Source organism: Ostrinia nubilalis (assembly GCF_963855985.1).
Source record: "Ostrinia nubilalis chromosome W unlocalized genomic scaffold, ilOstNubi1.1 SUPER_W_unloc_1, whole genome shotgun sequence".
In the NCBI taxonomy this organism is placed as follows: domain Eukaryota; kingdom Metazoa; phylum Arthropoda; class Insecta; order Lepidoptera; family Crambidae; genus Ostrinia; species Ostrinia nubilalis.
Genome location: NW_026973566.1, coordinates 36,199 through 59,470, shown reverse-complemented (window position 1 = coordinate 59,470; position 23,272 = coordinate 36,199).

Sequence of the window (23,272 nt, the reverse complement as noted above, 5' to 3'; positions counted from 1 at the left end):
TGTAAAAAACGCAATATCTACATCCTGAGCCACAGCCAGGCAGCACTCAAACAAAGCCATCGCATCAGTGAAGGTTGAGTCTAGAATTATTCTAGACGCAATCTTAAAGATGAACAAACTCGGAAGGCATGACAAAGTATCCCTGATGTGGGATACCTGGACATACAAGGATCGAATGCAATGAGAGAGCCGACAGTCTAGCGAGACAAGGGTCAGAGACAATATCTATTGGGTCAGAACTGATAGTTCTTTATCTAAAAGCATACCTCATGGCCATAATATGGCCATATCCAAGAAGCACAGGGCTGAATGGGAAAGCTCCAACGATATAAGCCTCTCCAAATCATTCCTAAAGGGAAATACAGGGTCATGGAGAAAACTCATCAAAGTTAAGCTCAAGCAATTACAGGTACGCAAACTGGGCATTATGGAACGAACCACATGTCCCACAAAATGGGCCTAACAACAGAAGCTCTCGAGCATGTGGAATAATGTGTGGGGTCCATGAAACACTTAATACTGTAAGGATGGGTCTGCTTGGGTCAGCATATCCGGCATCAGAAGACTACTAGGTGGCTTTCACTCAGACGCTTAATTCACCTAACTCATTGAAAGGATTTTTTTAGATGATAGGGAATAAAAAAGGAGAATAAAGATCCTAATGGGTCGCTGTGGACTACGCTTAGGTGTGGTCCTACATAAGATAACTCAGACAGCTTTGTATCAGCATTGGCTACTGGCAGTATATCAAGGGTTTCGCGTATAGGATCAGTTGCAAGCAACCGACTCAGTCTTCTCTTTACCCGACTGGTTGGGGGTGGACCAGAGTCGATAGCAACATGGAGCCTACATGGGCCGATTTGCCCGTAGCTGCCAAAGCTTGCCTGGAAATGGTGAGATTTAAGTGCAAGAAGTAGTGCAGAAGCTGGTGCTGTCTGAAAAAACAACTATAATGGTCACAACCGTAGTCTTTATGCTAAAAATAATCTCCCGTACTATGATTATCAATCCTCACTTTCCTCACACTTACCTTTCCGTTAAATCACTGGTACAATAGTATGTACAAATAAGTGTTAATTAAAATTAAATAATAATAAATTTAATAATCATTAGACGTTTAGACAAATTCAAGTTCTTTATTTAGTGCTTTCTTCTTAAGATATTTTCAACATTAAAATGTATTTAAGCTATTTTCAACCTTATATTTTACACATAGAGTTCAAAATTAATTGAAGAAAAAATACAAATCATGGTAGATTGATGTGCCAGGAACTCTAAATAAATTCTAAAATAATAATCTTTACTTGCTTATGAACCAAATAGTATGAATTCATGGATAAAATAAATATTTTTTTCCGACGCGCAGTAAATTTCGCCCGCTGTGTCCTAAAAAAATTTTTTTTTCATCTACTTTTTTGGAAAAAAGTACCATACAATGGTATATATTTATAATCCTGATAAATGTAGCTTTCAGGAAATATTTTTTTTATTACATTATCTCCAGTGGTTTAAAAGTAAACGACGTTTATTTAAAAAAATACTATTTGGCTTTTGTGAATTTTGCTCAATATTTTTATTTTTTTGTATGAAAAGGCAAAAAGTTTGTTCTAGAAATGAATTCGCCATTCTTTAATTATCTGAAAATGATACCACACTTGCCCTAATACCCATAGTTTTGAAGATATGGGCCTTAAAGTGAAGCGCGGCAGAAGGAAACTTGCCCCCCCTCCCCCTGCTACCACAGGGGGGGCTCCCGATGTCTACCGACGGAAATCTACTCAGGAGCACCCAAAGAACAACTGGTGCAAAATGAGCCTTCTATACCAAAGTGGAGGGGTTCTTGCACTAAATTCCCTACTAATTGGAGCGTACGCGCTTTCCCGCCACTACCTACCGCGACCGCAGAAGTATTTTGTACACAAAATTACCAGATTATTCACTTCCTACATTTAAAAAACACATTCCTTTAGCATTTGTTTAGGTTTAGAACTAAGTACTTACCGACTGATTAGTCGGCGAAGGGGATTCCCTTCGACGTCGTCTGGAATCGGCCGCTCCAACCGGACAAGTTGTGGCTCGAACTGACGGCCTTCCACGTGCAAGCAAACGCGTGCCAGGTAAATCGTGTTTTGATGCGCGCTCCAGTATTCCTTCACGTACAGACCGGTATTTAAGTTCCTCAAATCCGACACAATACACGCCTAGACGAGGCCACAACGAGGCGGACGGAGGCACAATCGGCTGATTGTCCAACAGACGTTGTACAGCCAGAACAATAATACGTGCATCAGTACGGTGGTGCGCTGTAGGATGTTCAGCCCGATACCTACAGCCTGCAGGGCTTCAGATGCGTTTCCATTGAATGTGTCGTCGTGAATCGGTAGCGCTTTGTTATTACTCTTCGTTTTCAACTACAAATTTACGTAATTTTTAACTTAACAAAAATGTAATTTCATCACTTTAGTACAGGCAAGTCTATCAACGAATGAGATTGTAAAAGCGGCGGCAAAAATACTTTGATTAATCTTTGTTAACTAAAGATCCGTCCTAGCATACTTAATAATAATTAATGCTTTAAGCAAGCTTCCAAAATACTCAAATTTGAATGAATTGTAGATGCGCAATCGTTATTAATAAAACAATAAGAATATCAATACATTTTGATAGTTATTCCGTGTAATAAAGTTACGTTCATTTAAAATAATCACGAACAAGACGATGAATCTTTTTATGTTGAAGAATGGAAGTAATTGGTATGAAAGAAGTGCTAGAAGATATGAAATTTTGATTAGTTTCTAAAATCAATCGAGTTTAAAAATAAAATCTTATCTTTTAATCTCCCATCGAAAGTGAAGGAGCAAGAGTTTGCCAGTGTGTTATTTCTAGGCGTTCAGATTGCAGTAATAAGTAAGTTAAGTTTTATTTTATTAATTACTATCGTAAAGACGTAAAATTTATTAAGTTAGAGAGCTAGAAATAATGAACCTGTGTGTAAGAGCATTTGTCATTTGTTTACAGTACTTTTTAATGATACAAGTTTATCACATCTGCTTACTGCCTGTGATTAACGATTAAAATTACGTTTATTTAGAATCACGTGCATAACCATTATTTATTTCAAGTAAATTATGAAGAAAGGAAGTAATGAGTATGGAAGGAAGACTGAAAAAAGAGACCTTTTTATTTAGTTGCTGAAATCAATTAAGTTTAAAGAACACACAATCATCACTCCTATCGAAAGTGAATGCCTTAATCAACGATAGGAGTAACATTGCCAGGTGTTTACTCTAGGCGTTTAGAGCGGTGTGGTGTAAGCAATAATTTGAGTTTTACTTTATGAATTTTATTACTATCGTAAAGACTTAAGTTATTGAAGTAGAGAGTTATTAATGTAAAGAATGACAGGCCTCATTCAAAAGATCATTATTCATCTGTTTACGGTACTTTTTAATGATACCTACTTACGCTTATCACACTTGCGTAGCTAATAAGACCTGTGATACTACATTGTGATAGAATAACGGTTATGCGTAAAAGCACGGTTTAGTTAACAACCTAGGTTCTGTAAGATTATTTAATTTGCGGAAAGAAACAAATTCGTGTAAAGGGTTTTTATTAATTAAAATGTAATTTATTATTTTTTAGAATGAAAACTAAACTGGTAAGGTGATATTAAGGTGTAAGTAACTAATTTAGGTACTCATTTCATTTTTACAAACTAGGTAGATTTGGATTAAGCTCAGTTCAGTTGGTCCAGTCGTAGTCGTTGAACTCACAGTAGAGTTGAATGACTCATGGGCGAGCGCGGGTTGCGGTTCGGGGCGTGGGGGCAGCGCTTGAGCGTGTGTGCGCGCGCTGCTATCCATTTCTTATTGTAAAGACAAAAGCCTTATTGTGACGAAAATACTCAAAATTTTAATAAGGTTTCTTAGAAAAAAAAATTTTAAACAACGAATTGAAATTGATAATGTAAAAATCTTGAAAAAAATATTCTGACTTTGACCTTCAATATCTCCTAAACCACAAGTTTCCCAGGTATGGTCCCAAAGAAAAAAATGATCCCCATGATGTGGAGAATAAGTAGTCTTCGGCTTCGGGATAGGTTTTTTTACACCCGTTATAAAGGTATCATAATTTTAGAAAAATTTGGCACAAATTTTCTAAAGTAACTAGCTAAACCATTGAACTGGCGGAGTTTCTTTACATTTTTAGGAACTTCCGAGCTAGACAGGGCTTGTATTTTTATTGGACTTGGCTTGACAGTGCCATTTTCGATAACATTTCCCAAAAATTGAACAGAAGTTTTTAAAAATGAGCATTTCGCAATATTTAGTGAAAAACCAGCATCTGTCAAGCGCTTAAGAACAAGATTTAGATTATGCAAACCTTCTTCAGCCGTTTCAGAAAAAAATAATATGTCATCTATATAAACAAGAGCAATTTTATCTTTATAATCTCCTAATGCCTTGTTGATCGCTCGTTGATAAACGGAAGGCGCATTACAAAGACCGAAAGGCATGCGCAAAAACTCATATTGGCCGTCGGGTGTTACAAAGCCAGTTTTCTCAATCGAGTTTTCGGCAATAGGTATTTGGTGAAACCCCGCGGCCATGTCCAGACAAGTAAAGTAACGCGCCTTACCTAGTTTGTCTATTTGGTCTGCAATCAAAGGTAATGGATAATGATCCCTAAGTGTATTGGCATTCAGCTCTCGAAAGTCGACACAGAGTCGGTCAGAGCCATCTTTCTTCTTTACGAGCAGAATAGGGCTGCTAAAAGGAGAAGAACTGTCGCGGATGATACCATTACTCTTAAGGTCATTTATAATACATTTTACCTTCTCACGTTCAACGGGGGATAATCTGTAGGGTCTGCGTTGTACAATTTTATCAGGATTTTTTAATTTAATTTCTAACTCGCCTGTAGTGACCTTTGTTACATTATTGCCGGTAGTAAAACTTTTTTGAAAGCTACTTACGATATTTTTTAATTGTTCAAGCAAGGCCTGGTCTTTAATATCAGTGTCAAGATCAAAAATAGAATCTGTTACTGTGCACTCATTCAAAGCCTTTACGTTGTCATTAGCGGCTTGATTTATTGAAATTCCAGTGTTAGTTAATGTAACACTGAGACCAGGGATTTGCAAAAGGTCATAGCTTATTAAAATGTCAAATTGGGTTTGCGTATCCCCGACTACATAAAACTCTAGCTCTACACTGACTTTATCAATCTCAACAATGGTTGTAATAGATTGGGTTGAACGCACTGGGTAACCACCGATACCAGAAAAAACAACGTTTACAGATTTCCTTTTCCCTGGAACACACCCAGAGAAACGTTGCCTAATTAATGAACAATCGGCGCCTGTGTCAAATAAGCAGTCGTAAAAGCTATTCCCTATTTTCACTTTTGTGGTACTGCGATTCACTGAATTACAAAAAAATACAGATTTATTTTGAGAAGCCCTGTTACGTTCGGCATTTTGTTTTCGAAAGCAATTCTTTTCTACGTGACCCAATTTATGACAGTATTTGCACTCGACAGACTTCACAGAAACACTAGGAACGCTAGGGCCTTGAACAGAATCTGGCTTAGATATCGGCACAGATGAAGGAGTAGTGGATTCCTTGCAATCACGAAAACGATGACCTTGTTTGTTACATTTGTAGCAAGTAAGAGATTGGTCATTCCTTCCAGGGATTTCAGATACACGCGATCTTTTAATATAACTGTTATTAGGCTTTTCTGAACTATCAAATGGCAATGCCAGATTTTGTATGGAAAGTGGCGTCTTTTTTTTTTCGCGCGGCCATCGACCAAACTTTGTTTTTTGATTACAAAATAGTGTAATAAGCCAAACTTACTATGGCATGTATACCTCTAAACTCAGTCTGAACTGAGTTAAGAGCATTAGAAGTTTGATGATTTTCATACTAGATTTGCTTTTTGTGCGCAAGTTTTGTAAGAAATTGCAACAAAATATTGCGTTATTTTTTTATTGCGCTGATTCTGCTACATACTGATGTCTGGAGCCTTTAATGGATGATATTGTTTGTTTACACATACAATCTCACTATTTTGTTGCAATTTCTTACAAAACTTTGCGCGCAAAAAGCAAATCTAGTATGAAAATCATCAAACTTCTAATGCTCGTAACTCAGTTCAGACTGAGTTTAGAGGTATACATGTCATAGTAAGTTTGGTTTATTACACTATTTTGTAATCAAAAAACAAAGTTTGGTCGATGGCCGCGCGAAAAAAAAAAGACGCCAATTTCCGGCATTGTCTTTTACGCTTGCGATAAGTTTTTAAAACAGAAACTAGCTTGGGCAAAGAATCAGGTGTATTTCTTAATAATTCAGACCTAATATATTCAGGATAAATACCTGTTATCAAAGCGTCGATCACCTCAGCGTCCGAAGCCTCAGGCCGGACCCGCTTGAAGAGTGTCCATCCCGTCGTAGCGTACTCGGCGTAACTGGCAGCTTGATCCGATGTGTAGCTACGCCATTTGTAAACATCATCAGCATACCGGAATTCCTTTCCAAATGTTCGAATCAAGTCTTGTTTCACTTGCTGCCAAGTAGTGGATTGTAGGGACCAGGTATCAGCCCATGTCTTAGCACGTCCTTTCAGTTGGAGAATAGCTTTCATGCGTGCCTCTTGCGGTGAAATGTTGAAAGCAGTGATGGTTTCGTCAATATTCGCACACCAATCTCTGATGTCATGTGAACGGATGTCTGGATCAAACGGTGGGAGGTAAAAATGGCTGCGATCACGGGGCATAGGAGTGGCAGAGATCGCCGCAGTAACTGCACTCGACGCTGCTTGTTTCGTCACACTTGTCAATAAACTCATCACTTGATCCATGGAAAATGTAGGCTCGTGTCGTGATTCTGCATCTCTGAAGGCTCCACCAAGTATAGGGGATTGTGATCCCGCCGCTGCTGTCGGCGGTATTCCGCCATCACGTTCGTTGGGTTCCATTTCGGGTGATAAATGATACCATTTAAGTTTCAATAATCACTTGTAATTTTATTTATAATTACAATATTACACTTGATCACAATCGGGCAGAGTAACACCTTATACCACGGTTCAAATGCGAATGCCATCGCTACAACGACAAATGACTTAAATACTGTAAGTGACAAACAACCCCACCACTACTCACGACACTTTGTACAAAACAAGTCACTCAATAGACTTATTTTATTAACAATTCATTTCATAATTAAAATATATTTTTAAAATACTGAATAAATATTTTAAACTATTTATAAATTGATTAAATTATATTTAAAAATATCTATTAATTATATTCGCTTTTATAAACTAAACGGAACCGGATATCTACAGCAAACGTGATCGGCAATTAAAACCGATAAGATATAAATTAATTTTATACAAAAATAATTAAATTACATATTATTCTATATATTTCATAATTATTTAGGCTCATAATAATAATTAAAAAGGTACGCCATATATACGTGGATATCTGTTATTGTCTTTCTTGCATAGTATTAAGAGTAACATTTTTCTATCATAACGAAATAAACGCAACACATGACAAGACAACCCTAGCGCGACGGCCGAGCGTGCGAGCGAGAGAGGTATGCAAAGCGAGGTACATACATGAGTTTACCTTCTGTTATATTTTGTGGCCGCGCGCCGTTTGCGTTGGGGGACTATTCTGCACTGTAGTGGTCGATTATGGAAATCGTAGATATTTAAAATATAATAAAAAAAAAATTTGAAGTCAGTTTTTTTGCTGATTCGTGATCAGAATAAGCTACTTAATCAACTCCCTAAATATGGCGGGTATTGAAATCAACACCCTGTATAGACAAACCAAGATGGTGTAAATTGGACCTTGGTCCCCGAGCACAACACCCGCTCGGAAGGAAGCACTAACATCTAGCTTCCTTATTGTGGTTGAGCATCATATCCCACATTGGTGACCCCGACGTGATGTGAGACGCAACCTCCATCACCACCATCTTCGGCATCAGCCTCCGCCATCCTCACCATCTCCGCCACACCGTCATCAGCTCCAGTCTTCAACAAGCCAGCATCCAGCCTTCAGGGACCATCGCAGATCGCAACCGACCTTCCTGGTTCCTCGGCAGCAAGCAAACCGTCACTTCACTGGTCACGGGTACAGCTTTGGCCCAGCTCCACGCCCGACCATCGAAGACGCCTCCGCTCACTATCCCGACTCACCGTGGATAGAGCACCGCAACCTGCTCGTCTCGACTCACCGCAGACTTGAGCATACTGGCACTTGTAAGCTCATCACGCACAGACTGCTGAGCTCATCCTGACGTCATCCACCTCCGGTTCTTCCGGGGGGAGTGGTGTGGCGACGCCACTACAAACTAGTCAGACAGATGGCGCTGTCACTACTACACTATGGCACACTCCGCCGCTCATACAAACCTGCATCGCGGTGACGGAGTTTTATATCCTGCCAAGTATATATAGACAAACCAAGATGGTGTAAATTGGACCTTGGTCCCCGAGCACAACACCCGCTCGGAAGGAAGCACTAACATCTAGCTTCCTTATTTTGGTTGAGCATCATATCCCACATAGTAATTTGGCCATAACTTCGTCAATTTTTGTCGTAGAACAAAAATTTTTGGACTGTTTATTAAGGATTTCTTAGCCCTATAAATCTGCATTCACAGCTAAAAATCGAAATGATCCTCATTGTATTTACTTGATAAACTTTATTACAAAAGCGTGAGTAATTCAATTAGAACACAAAACAAGTATCGGTTCATGCATAATTATGATCTAAAATTAATTGAAAACTAAACAATTGCGTCTAATTAATAAAGTTCATTACAAAGACATGTGCAAAGCATAAAACTAGGATCGACGTATGCATTAGGGCCATATTTAGTACATTAGCATTTACTTAATACCTTTAATTTCCAAAGAAGACTGCTTCAACTTAAAGATAACTCTAGTTTCTTGTGTCTTGGAGATTTTAATGCATGTAACATTCAGTGGCTTAAGTCTTCAGATTCCATCGACATGATTCCCACCCCCGCACCTGATGCAAAATCTCAACTTTTTTTGGAATCTTATTCACTGTGTAATCTGAGACAGTTCAACAGTATACCTAACAAGAACAATCGAATTCTTGATCTCGTTCTAAGCACTGAGAGTTCACTCTCTGTATATGGCGCTGATGCACTTAGTCGAATGGATAGCCATCACCCACCACTCTTAATAGACTTTTCTACTTCAGAGTTACCACCGAAGGTTATTTCTGGTACGCATCGAAAAAGACCTAACTTCTATAAGTGTAACCTTAATGGTATTCGGGGTGATCTAAGCTCAATCGATTGGGATGACTGTCTGGCGGGTGATGATATTGATGTAACTGTGAATACATTTTATGAAAAACTAAACCAAATTATTCATAAACATACACCTCTAACAAACAAAAAAATCCATCAGTTTCCCTGCTGGTTTAGTCCGGCTCTAATACGCTGCATGAAAGAAAAAAACAAATACCATAAAAAATACAGGAAATACGGTAACCCACTGGACTATGATACTTTTTGCCTTCTTCGCACTCGCTGTAAGTCTCTCCTACAAAAATGCTACAAAAGTTATCTTGATTCAGTTGAAACTTCTATAAAACATAATGTCAAGTACTTCTTTAAATATGTCAATGGTAAAAAAGCGTCTTCTTCAATGCCCCTGACAATGAAGTATGGAAACACCATTTCCTCAAATGTTGAAGAAATATGTGACATGTTCTCCAGTTACTTTGGGTCGGTATTTGAAAGTAAACAGAGCCATGACACCTTGTACGCGACCGAGTCTCATCATCACTTCTCATTATCAACTGCTGAAATCGACTTAAAATGTATAAAAGCTAAGATCAAGAGTCTTGACGGCAGTAAGGGCGCGGGACCTGATGGAATACCTCCACATTTTGTAAAGAGTTGTTGCGATGAGCTATGTGCACCACTTTACATAATTTTTAATAACTCGCTTAGGACAGGAAAATTTCCCACTTATTGGAAAATAGCTCATGTAATTCCAATCCATAAATCAGAAGCAAAAGACCAATGTACAAACTACCGGCCAATCAGCATTTTATCGTGCTTCGCCAAGTTATTCGAATCTGTGACTTATGGCATTCTCTATTCTTTCTTCAAGCAACATCTGTCCCCTCGCCAGCATGGGTTCATCGAGAAAAGATCGACAGTGAGTAATCTTTTAGAATACAAGAACTATCTCTGCTCGGCCTTTGCTCGGGGACGCCAGGTGGACTCCATTTACACGGACTTCTCTAAGGCATTTGACAAGGTAAATCACTTCATACTTTGTCGGAAGCTCAAGGGTTATGGTGTCCACGGCAGTCTACTGCGCTGGCTAGAATCGTATCTGGATAATAGGAGTCAAATAGTAAGTGTACATGGGCATCTTTCATCGCCGACAGCGATCACCTCCGGTGTTCCGCAAGGCTCGCATCTGGGACCGTTGCTATTCTCGATTTTCATCAATGACCTGGCTGAACAACTAACGGTTCCCTGCTTGCTCTACGCTGATGATCTCAAAATTTTCTTAGAAATTAATGATCTTGGAAACTGTTCTGAACTGCAGAGGAACTTGTCATTGGTGGCCAAGTGGTGTTCTGATAACCATATGTTCTTAAATACCAACAAATGCCTTGTTATATCTTTTGGTACTTCTAAAAATAAAACATATTATGATTATTCTCTACACGGATTTGTATTAAGACGCGAATCCGTTGTCAGAGACCTGGGGGTGTACTTTGACGAGGGTCTTTCATTTCGTTGTCATTACGACCATATTGTCTCCAAATGTACTCAACTCCTTGGCTTTGTCACACGTTCTACAAGGGACTTCAAGAACCAATCTACCCTTATATGCCTATACTACTCACTGATCAGAAGCATCTTGGAGTATGGTTGTGTAATCTGGTCGCCATTCTATAATGTTCACTCGGACCGAATTGAGGGTGTCCAAAGAAAGTTTCTGAATATTCTTTGCTTCAGATTGGGTTTGGGTCGCGAATATAGGTCATACAGGGCAAGGCTACAGCGCTTCAAAATGACGTCTCTGGCCTCCAGACGTGAATGTCTTGAACTGGTCTGTCTGCACAAGATTTTGCACTCTGAACTTGATTCACCAAATCTTCTTTCCCTTCTTAATTTTAACATTCATTACAAATCCCGAAACCCTATCAAAAAATTATTTTCGCTCCAAGTCTACAAAAACAATACCTCTTTTTACAACCCTATAACCAGAATGTGCAGACTTTATAATGACACTGTCACTGAACACTCTTCTTTGGACATATTCTGTTCTAAGCTGTCCAAATTCAGGAGAGATATCCTGAATATAAAGTCAAGTTGTCCTTTGTAAACTTTAATAACACTTATTAACATTAAATACTAAGCATAAAATAAGTTAAACTAACACTACTTACCCTCTTTATTTCATCATTTTCAATTCATTCTGTGCACACATGTTTAGAGTTGCGGTTTAGATTAATCTATGGAATATTATCTGTGCCTGAATATGACTGTAACTTGTTTTGTGAGCCTTAAATAAATAAATAAATAAATAAAATAAATAAATTATATTTTTAAGTTTAATTGTAACCTATTTAATTTTACTTATGATTTTTGCCAAAAATTTCAAAATGACCTTGTATTTTTGTTAACTAATTTAAAAATAATTTAATGCTAGGATCTGAAACTATGTAAAAATGGATTTTTTCTTGCTGAAAAGAAATTCTGAAAAAACTACCCCTTGTGCCTGAAATAATTTTTCGAAAATTACAAGTTCAGAATTTTGAAATTTTTTGCATGAACTATCGAAGACTTGGGCCCAAGATACCGGCAAAAATAGTGAAATTTTTGTAGAGCTTTTAATTTCCAAATTATATCAACTTAAAGACAATGACCTGGTAATTCCCAACTTATTAGTGCAGATTTTGGGCGAGTTCACTTTGCATTCCAGGCCCAAAATATTCCCCGATGTTGGTGACGCCCGGGATTTGATGGTGTCGTTGGATAGGGTGTAAAGGGCTCTATCGAACGACACTTTAACCAAAATTTTTTGGCCACCCCTTCTACAGGGTGGAAACGATAAGTGATCTCACTCGATTATTTCTAAACTATACAAGATATCGAAAAACTGGTTATGGATCCTGAAAGTGCTTCACGAGCTCTTTCAAACGGTATCAGTAATAGGTTACAGAATTAACTGGATCTATCCGAAAATTCAATGTTTTCAGGCTCCATACTAAATGTATGCCAGCCACACAATATTGGAAGTGTAAATTTTTTTATTCAATAATAAACACTTAAATTGAACTCCAAATTGCATTCTTATTTAAAAATTTTCATGAAAAACATTGGTTTTAGGCTTTACTTGCTATAATATTATCAAGGCATGAGTGCCATGACTGTGGCAGTACTAAATGTATGGAAGCTGGAAACATTGAATTTTTGGATAGATCCAGTTCATTTTGTAACCTATTATTGGTACCGTTGGATAGAGCTCCTGAAGCACTTTCAGGATCAGTAACCAGGTTTTGGATATCTTGTATAGTTTTTAATATTATGTGATTTTACTAAATGTATGGAAGCCGGAAACATTGACTTTTCGGATAGATCCAGTTTATTTGGGAACTTATTATTGGTACCGTTGGATAGAGCTCGTAAAGCACTTTCAGGATCAGTAACCAGTTTTTGGATATCTTGTATAGTTTAGAAATAATCGAGTGAGATCACTTATCGTTTCCACCCTGTATAATATTTTTATTTTACAATGTTTTGTTTACCCAAAAAGTAGCTGCAAATAACTTGGTAATCCTATTTTTAAATATATTATATTGCTAAATTTAAAATCTAAAAATGTGTATATACTAATTAAACCTTCTATTTTAAACTATAAAAATGTTGCTACTGTAGGGGGTGGTTTTCACCCCTAAATAATTTATTCTAATTTTAAAATCTTAATATTATCTATTAAACCACTAATTATTTTAAGAGCGTTTACGCCGTTTGGCGCAAAAACAGTACTTTTTCAACTCGTTACAATCATTAACCAGTAATACTACAAATATTATTATAGGCATAAATAGTTAGGCAATTTCGTCGTCTAAATAGTTAATTGAGAAAATATTGCGATTAGTTTAGTATTTAAGAATTCTATCAAGATAAGTCCACACAGGTTTTGTAAATTTCCACTTTAGCGTCAGTTTACAAGCTGAAATTTTTATAAAAAATACTGTGAAAACGATTTAACAAACATTTATATCCTATAGCATAGATCCTTGGGCAAATAGTTATCTGAGAAAATTTTTAGATTTAAGCATTTTACAATAAGAAATCACAAATTAAAAGAACGTGAAATACCCAAAAATCAAAGTTTGGGCAACCTGCGCTAGGTATTCGGTAACTTGTGTCAATTTTGTGTATAGAAGATATAAAATACATTATTAGTTTTATTGAAGAATTTCCTTTGTGTTGATCATTTATAAGATCTTCGAGTAGTATGAAATCTTTGAGTAGTATGAACCCTTTGAGTAGTATGTACCCTTTGAGTAGTATGAACCCTTTGAGTAAGTAGTATAAAAACTCTGAGTAGAAAGTACCCTCATTTTTTGAAGTCAGGTTTGGCCGAGCAATATAATCCATAAATTTTATCTCATTTGCAGATGATTCTCAAGAGTACTCATCACCCGAGGACGTGTGAAGCGTCAGGAAGGCCGTGTCGTAGAATATTGATTGTCATGTAATTACTTAGTAATCATTTTAATAAAAATAAAACCAAATAATAATAACAACATTAAATGTAATAAATTATAATTTGATTTATTGTAAATGTCTAGTTATGTTATAAAATAGTTTGCAGTAAGTAAAAGGAGTTGTATTGACCGTACCGAGACAGGTCGGGCGCTACCTGCTAGCCGGTTTGGGTGGGGATGGCTGTATAAAAGAACGAGCACGACCGTAGTCGTGGCATTCTGGCCTTACCCGCCGCTCGGTATTGTTGTCTCGGACCTGTGTGTGAGACTGCTCGAATATTATTATTGTTATTATTGTATTCTTACCGAAATACAACAATCTATAGTGTAAAAACTATACATCGTTTTATTTAACTTCCTGGTGAAACATAATGTCCTGCCCCTTCTGACCATTCTCCGACAAATATATAAATTATAACGCAATATTATTCCTTCCATTCACTTCAAATCATCGATGAAGAAAGGCAGTGGTATTATCAATAAGTTAATTGACAATTTACCGTTTGAGTTACATTTACCTGGATATCAATTTTGTGGTCCTGGCACAAAACTTCAAAAACCGGCCAAGTGCGAGTCGGACTCGCGCACCGAGGGTTCCGTACAAACCTGCAAGGTTTACAAAGTTCGTTCATTACGACAATCGAGTCATAACTATGGTATTTTTATTGCAAAATGAAATTCATAACATTACAATGGGGAAAGATGGAGGAGGAGCATAAATTTAAGACAAAGATCTCTTTATCGTTTAAGTAATCCTTTATTTTATATTAACATATATCATTTATCTATAATATAACTGAAACACTTATACTAGCCTTGCAGCAGACTTGCGAAAGTTCTTTTATTAAAGTTATTTATTTACTAAGTTTTTTAGTCACTATTTAGAAATCTGGTTCAAGGTTTGGTTTTGTTTGGTTTTCACGGGTTAAAGGCAATTAGATCTAAGTATTTGATATGAATTTCAACTTGATAGCTCTACGCGTTCATGAGGAAAAAAGTAATAAGTTTATATTTATTAAAAAATATATATTTTGTAATGTAACTAAAAATTTAAAGTTTTCGGAATTTTCCCTTTATGTGTGCTATAAAACGTTGCTTCATGCCAAATTTCAAGATTCTAGGTCGACTGGAAGTACCCTTTAGGTTTTGATTCCCTTGCGAGTACTTGCGAGTTTCAAAATATGCAGCTTAAATTGCTGTTTCTTTTGATTGCGTTGACATAGAAGTTTGATTTTGTTACAGCTTAAAGGTATTATAGACCTGAGTATTTGGTATGAATTTCAATTTAATACCTCTACGCGTTTATGAGGAAATGGGTAGTAAGTTTAAAATTATTAAAAAAATATATATTATGTGATGTAACTAAAAATTTATGGTTTCCGTAATTTTTCCTTTATCTATGCTATAAGACGTTGCTTCGTACCAAATTTCAAGATTCTGAGTTCACGGGAAGCACCCTGTAGGTTTTGATTCCCTTGCAAGTGTCGAAAATTTGCGGCATAAACGGCTGTATCTTTTGATTGCGTTGGCTTAGAAGTTTGATTTTTTCACAGCTTCAAGGGACAGTAGACCTGAGTAATTGATATAAATTTCAGCTTCATACCTCCACGCGTTCCTGAGAAAAAGGGTCTTGACAGACGGACGGACGGACAACAAAGTGATCCTATAAGGGTTCCGTTTTTTCCTTTTGAGGTACGGAACCCTAAAAAAGATTACAGAAGGGTGAACGTGGTATAAATAAATTGGATAACGCATGTATGTATCACGATATCGCTTATAATAATAGTGATTCAAATATAAGACATCAAGCTGACTTAGAACTTCTAAAAATGGCCAAGAAGAGATTAAAATCAAAAGATTCAGGAAAAGGAGAAAAAATTGCTTCATGGATAGTAAAAAATGCAATGAAAACTAAACTTAGAGCTGGTGGTAGTGTAAAATTATTTATGTCAGGTGTGAAGAAAATACACTCTCATTTGAAAAAGTTAAAATCTAAAAATAATTCATTATAAAACATGCCTATGCTGCTGCAAAAAAACTATTTACGAATAAAAGAGGAATACGTTTACCACGCTGTATTCCTATCCCAAAGACTGGAGGACTATTACCGCTAATACCCATTTTTTGCGGGATTGTCAGCTTTGGGTTCACTGGCTGGCGGAGCGGCAGGAATTGCAAAGGCTGTTAATGATTCTAAGGCTGCACAGAAAAGTCTTCAGGAATCTGAACGACATAACAGAATGATGGAGGCCGTAGCCCTTGGAAAAGGATTGTACCTTAAACCTCTTAAAAACGGAGCAGGCTTGTATTTGAACACCTCAAAAAACTAATAAAGCGGCTACCCAGGCGTGCTCTCACTAATCTGGATATATTAGAACACGCTATTGACATTACATATTTTCGAGGAGTTTTCATGAGGGATAAATTACCTTCAAAACCCCAAAAAATTGAATGCGGGATATTAAATTTGGATAGCTCCAGAAATCCTGGAACTCACTGGGTAGCATATGTAAAGCAAAACAATTATGCTGAATATTTTGACAGTTTTGGAAATTTGAAGCCTCCATTAGAATTGATTCAATATTTACACAACTTTAGTATAAACTATAACTATGTTCCTTATCAAACATTTGGTACTACAAACTGTGGCCATCTTTGTTTAAAATTTTTAAGAGGGTATTGGAAAAAGCATTTATATGATGTAAGAAATAAATAAAATTGTCAGTATAAAAATGTCTTTCACTGTGTCTATAACTGGCAGCGGAGCCTCTTTAACTACTAACTACTCACCAACATTGGAATTACGTGGAGACTATGAATGTGGTCTTTTATATTTTTCAACATTTAACTCTATTCCTAATATTGATGAAAGAAACAATAAATTCTACTATGGCGAAAATGAAGTCATTGAAATTCCTGAAGGGTCTTATGAACTCCAGGATATTTGTGATTATTTGAAAAGTAATATTAAAAACACTGTACTAAGATTGACTTGTAATAACAATACATTGAAGACAAATATTTTATGTTCTAAAGATGTTCACTTCAACAAAAGTGAATCACTTGGTAAATGGTTCGGAAACTATCTTTGCAAATATAAGTACTGAATCTTAGTATCCGGTCAGCATTTTATCAACAACCATCGTGCGAATCGAATGTGATGTAGTTAGTGGTTCATTTGTCAACGGAAAAGCAAGTCATATTATCTACGAATTTGTACCAAATGTACCACCTGGATACAAAATTATAGAAATACCCAAGAACCTAATATATTTCCCAGTTAATCAAAGTTCAATTAGTGCTATCAATATAAGATTGTTGGACGCTGAAAATAAACAGATAAATTTACGCGGTGAAGAAGTTCAACTGTACCTTCATTTCAGGAAAAAATGATTGATTTCAATAAAAACCCTTCTGCACCATGTATTCAAGTCACTTCAAAAAGAGCTCTACAGAAAGGCGCACCGCTCCAGCTTAAAAAGAAGTTAACAAAAAATAATAAAGAATTTCTTCGATTAGTGGGCTTACTAAAATGAATATTTTAAATATAGCTCAACAGGCCTCGTTCAACAATAGTATTGAAAGTTTTGAATATCACTCATACAAACTATATGTGACAAGTTTTAACAAGAATGATGAAATACGTATACCTATAAATCAACAAGATTTATACGTGCTGCCTTCACTCAGCACTTTATACATTGAGGGTAAAGTGAATGTTTTGAATAACAAAAAAGAAAACAGTATCAAATGTGCATTTCATTAATAACCCAGTATTATTTCTATTTCAAGACATCCACCACTATTACTGACCACTCATAATGATCCGCAGGCAGCTGCTGATTTTGTAAACAATTTCTTTGCGAACGTAGGCAAAGATTTGGCTTCCAGTATAATTAGGAACCCCCTTGACGCGTCACATCTAACCACCCTTAAGGAGCCGTCTGTCTCTATGTCGGATTCCATGGCGCTTCTGGACACTGACGAGAGAGAAATAGAGGCCATCATTTTGGGACTACGACAAAGCTGTGCGACGGGCTGTGATGGTATTCCCACCTCTTTAATTAAAGAGGCAAGGCATATGTTCTGTGTCACGTATTCAACCTTTGTTTTTCTACGAGTACTTTCCCGATGGTGTTTAAGAGAGCCTTGGTCCATCCCATTTATAAGAGTGGGGACAGGTACAGTGTCAACAATTATCGGCCAATATCTGTCTTACCTATTTTATCTAAAATTCTTGAAAAAATAATAAATAATAAACTAATTAATTACTTAAACTCAAAACAAATAATTGCTTCTAACCAATTTGGTTTTAGATCCGGAAAGAGTACGGAGGATGCCGTCTTAGATTTAACCAGTACCGTAATAAAAAATCTAAACCGTAAATTAAATTCACTGTGTATATTTCTAGATCTCTCAAAGGCATTTGACACTGTATCTGTCTCCATTCTGCTCTCTAAACTTCACCATATAGGTATTAGAGGTATTGTACTAGATATGTTCATGAGCTACCTTTCTGACAGGGTGCAATACGTTACGATTGGAAATATCACGAGCCGAGCTGAGTCGATAGCGTATGGTGTTCCTCAGGGCAGCGTTCTCGGTCCGACTCTGTTCCTGATATATATAAATGATCTGTGTAAATTGAACTTACTGAATAGCAAAATTGTTACATATGCTGATGACACTGCAATCATTGTTCATGGACGGAGTTGGGACGAGACGCGCTCTTATGCTGAGTCCGCATTGTACTCGGTTATGATGTGGCTGTCTAGAAATCTGCTTACATTAAACTTGACTAAAACTAAATTTGTCACATTTGCTCCTACGGTCGCATCACAGCCTAACTCGTCATTTACCATATCTGCTCACCAATGTTGTATGAACTCAGTTGCTCCTTGTTTTTGTGTCCCAATATCACGCACGCACACTATTAAATACCTGGGTGTCATGGTCGATAGTGTCCTATCATGGAGTGAACACATCAAATGCATGACGTCACGCATTAGAAAACTAATATTTGTTTTCAGTAAACTCAGAATTGGCGCAGACTTAGCCACTTTAAGAACTGCCTATTTTGCTCTTGCCCAGGCAATAATTACTTATTGCATTACAGTTTGGGGAGCCGCTGGTAAAACAAAGTTAATACAGCTTGAACGGGCTCAAAGGGCAGTTCTGAAAGTAATGGCATCGAAGCCAATCAGATATCCCACCATAGAAATTTTCTGCTTCTGGGAGGTTCTTTCTGTCCGAAAATTGTTCATCGTAAGTGTTGTTTTGCGTAAACATAAAGACCTTGTCTTTGATCCAAATATATCGCTGCCTAAAAGAAGAAAAGACATAGTATGTGTTACAGTGGGGTGTAGGTTGGTATTGGCAAAGCATCATTATGATTATATAAGTCCCAAACTTTACAACAAGGTTAATAAAGTACTGAACATTTACCCTCTAACATCACATAAGTGTAAAGCCCTTCTGAGTAAATGGCTGCTTACCCTTGGTTATGATGAGGTGGAAGCCCTGGTTAAGTAATTTCACATACATAAACTCACACTCACATCTGTTAGCAACGAAAGGATTAACGCTGATTTGGCTATCAAATTACACCTGAGGAACGCGGGGAGTCGTACGGGATAACAAAAAGATATTCCTTGTGGCATTCGAACGTTGGCCGCGAGCTAGAACGCCATTGAGCCGAGAGCCTTCTAAAGTATTCAGTGTGTTGTGTACCTATGATTGATGGCTTGATTTGGCAAATTATGGTATTGGTGAATAAGTGGGTTTCAGACTATTTGTATTTAATATCCAATTTGTGAGTGAGTATGTGTACGAATCTAACATATCAGAAGTGAGTCCGACGCCCATTGGTATGTAAATTATCTCTATTATTATTGATGCAGTTGCATGAAACAACAAGTGAGTTTTCTGGAAGTGGCCGCTCAATCAATAGTTGACTGGCAGAAAATAACATTGAGTCCTTATTTTATGCGCTTTTATTTTGCGCGATAAAGTTCACGACAAATGAATGGAAAATACAGTGAGAAAAAGGAAACTGATATTGTTTTGGATACTGTTACTTACGTTATTATTTGAGAAGATCTGCTTCGATGGTTTAATATTTTAATTTAATTAAAAAAAAAAAAAAACGTGAAGTGAGTAATTTTTGGTATGAGGATGTCATTATGCAATTTTTGCAAAGAAAGATTTCTTTTATTTATCAAGTATTGAAGATATTTATAATTTAGATCTTCGCAAGGAACTAAGTATGAATTTGGAATGGCTAAAAGTGATTTTATAGTGAATATATTGAATTCGTAAAAGTACCATTTTACTAAGAGAAAAGATAAGTTCTCAGCAGATAGTTTATGATTAATATAAAATATATCATAATGGCACAGTTCATTAATTTCATTTTTTTACTCCATCATTGGTTATTAAGATTTTAACAAAATAAATTTTGTGAATTATTTGAAAGTGACAAAGGATTATTAGAAGTTATGTGTGTCAATTATGGAATATATTACTGTGAAATAATATGGTGATGTAAATTAAATAAATTTAAATTACCCATATAGAGTTCGTAATTATTTTGTATTCAATTAATGTAATATTACATGCTGTTTGGAATAAACACATCCTGACTCGGATTGCGCTAGCGAAGCGAACCTGTGTTTATATTAACACCATTAAGATAAAATTTCGTGGCGAGGCCTCGGAACAATAAACACCATTGTGTGTGGTTCTAAAGGTCCAAAGTAAGTACTCGTGATTTGTTACTATTATGATGAATTTGTTGTGATTGTGCAAATATGATCTATGGAGATACACATATTTTAAGAGTTACTGGTAATAATAATTTATATTTTGTGTATTTTAGCCCATGGAATGGTATGGTACCTACTATTATTTACAAATGGCAAATGTACTGAAATAATCATAACGATTATAATCTCCTTTGACCGTTTCAACCCGATATGAAATTAGACAGCAGCTATGTATGTATTACTTATTAGAATATCCTTAACGAGTGGAATAGCAATAAAGAATTGAATTGGAATTGAATTGAGTCGGATTGAATTAGATTGAATTGAATTAAATACCTACATAACATTCGATGACTGAACACATGGACGATGAAAGTTGGTAATTAACAAATCGATAATAAGTAGGTAAGACTACCTAATTGTCGTAGAGATGTGAACACAAATGATAAGTATTTTGATTTTGACGTTGAAAAATAAATAAGATTCGGTAATTATTTCATTACTCCAGTGAACGGAGTTGTTTTGAAGATAAGTAATTAACACTGTCAGAGTGGTTAAAGATTGGTCAAAGTTTACAAGTTGAAAAGCGACACCTACGTGATTGCCTAAATGTGTCTGCGTTACATTTATGTTACCACACGCAATATATTTGAAAATAAAATCGTATCTGAGGTAAATGAAGTGATAAGTAATTTGTTTTCAACCATTAATGTGGGATTTAACAGTTGGGCTTTCAGCCCTTGACCAATGATATGAGCTCAGATTTGGTAGCCGTTGTGCTAGAATATTTGCGATATTATATGAGTAACGTATTGGTTATTGCATCACTATGAAAAATTGAACTTGAGTTAATAATGGTTTGATACCTAAGTGTAAAGATCACGAAAGTCCGGTGATGTTGTGATGATAACAATGATTTTACAGGTAATGTTTACAGATACTGATTGAAAGATTTGAATTAAATGATGTTGTGTTAACCGGAACAAGGTAGTTGATACATAACTGATGTATAATAAATCCAGTACAGCTTATACAGCCATGTGTAGTGAGCGATATCATGTAGTATCGATGAATATGATTTTAATCAAATTACTTGTTTTTACAACAGTTATTTAGAGTGGTTTAAAGTTTACGTTTGTTGAAGCGGATGTAGCGAAATTAGAGCTAGATAAACTGTGTACCATATGGGTAACAGTATGTTTTAAGGCATACCTACAATGATTTACCAAGAGACAGTTTATTGTGATTGGTAGTATAACCAACTAGCGGTGAAAATAGATGCATCATTGAAATTACTTTATATCAGTTCGAGTGTAACTATCCCATTGGGAAAGTTATGGTGTGTTAATGCTGTAATTATTATTATTATTCGATGACTGAGTATGAAAGGTAGGCCGAATAGCAAGCAGCGCTCACATAATTGTGAAATGGATGCTGAAGCTTAAGCGGTGCTCACTCAGTAGGTAGATAGATACCTGAATTATTTAGTAAGAGAAATGCTATGAGAACAAGTACGAGAGTGCCAGAGATTATTCTTATAAATAGACAAATTACGCATAATAATTGATGCAAATCGAACTATTTGATTCTAGTAACACAAATTGTGTGGAATACCCTATATTTTATAGTGAATAAATAGTGATGAATGAGCTAACAAATAAGTAAGCTATAGACCTGAATCACAGTTGTTATGAAGAAGAGACTAATATACGAGTGGTACTATGTGAAAAGAATGTATGTTTATTGAAAATCTTTCAAAATATCCGTGACAAATGTTATCCGAGTTAAAAAAAAATAAAAGAAGCAACCTGCTTATTTGCGAGACAAGGAATCGAAACAGACTCGTCGTTCTGAAGTTCATATTACATGGTCACATTCTCTGTAATTTATGTAGAGTTTAATGTTTACCTACCATTTTCGAGCAGTGTACTAGTGGACCTGCCTGATAATGAATTGATATCACAATACTTATGATTTATGAGACTCAATTTAGCTGTTGTTACGTATATGCGAGACCTACAACACTGAAGACAAAAAAACTAGAGGTGTGTAAATTGGAGAATACAACTATGTAAATTCAAAACAGGACTACCTGGTCTAATGACGAGGAGGCATGTGCCTGACAGACAGATCTTAGAGCTTTTTGTTAATTAAGAGCAGCTTCTACGAGTGTCATACGGTGAAAACAATGTACTCAATTGAGTAGATATATAAAATCCTCGCATGGATAGATGTTATTATACAGAAATAAAATTTAATCACATTTCAAGATGCACTTAAAATATTGTATACGAAAGTTTAAAATAAGTAATGTACTTATTTGGTGATTGAGTTAACATCAGAATGATACTCTAGGGATGGAGATAAAAGTAAAAGGTTAATAAATGGAAAGTTAAGAAAATGAAAAAAAGTTGCTTATTGATAATGGATATAATACGAGTAGCAAAAGATACATTAAGCAGGCTTTTGACGGAGGACAAAATTTTATTGAAAACCCGATCACTAGATTAAATGAAACATTAATAAAATAGAGCAATAATTGCAAACAGTAAAAGTTTACGTTTATCTTGGCGATTCTCGAACTGACTGTTCCAGTGTTAAAATAAGACATTATTTTAGTACATTACATGTATTTACTTGGTACTAAACTTCTTTATAATGATTCAAGTTCATTGGTGGAAGAGTTAGTAAGTAC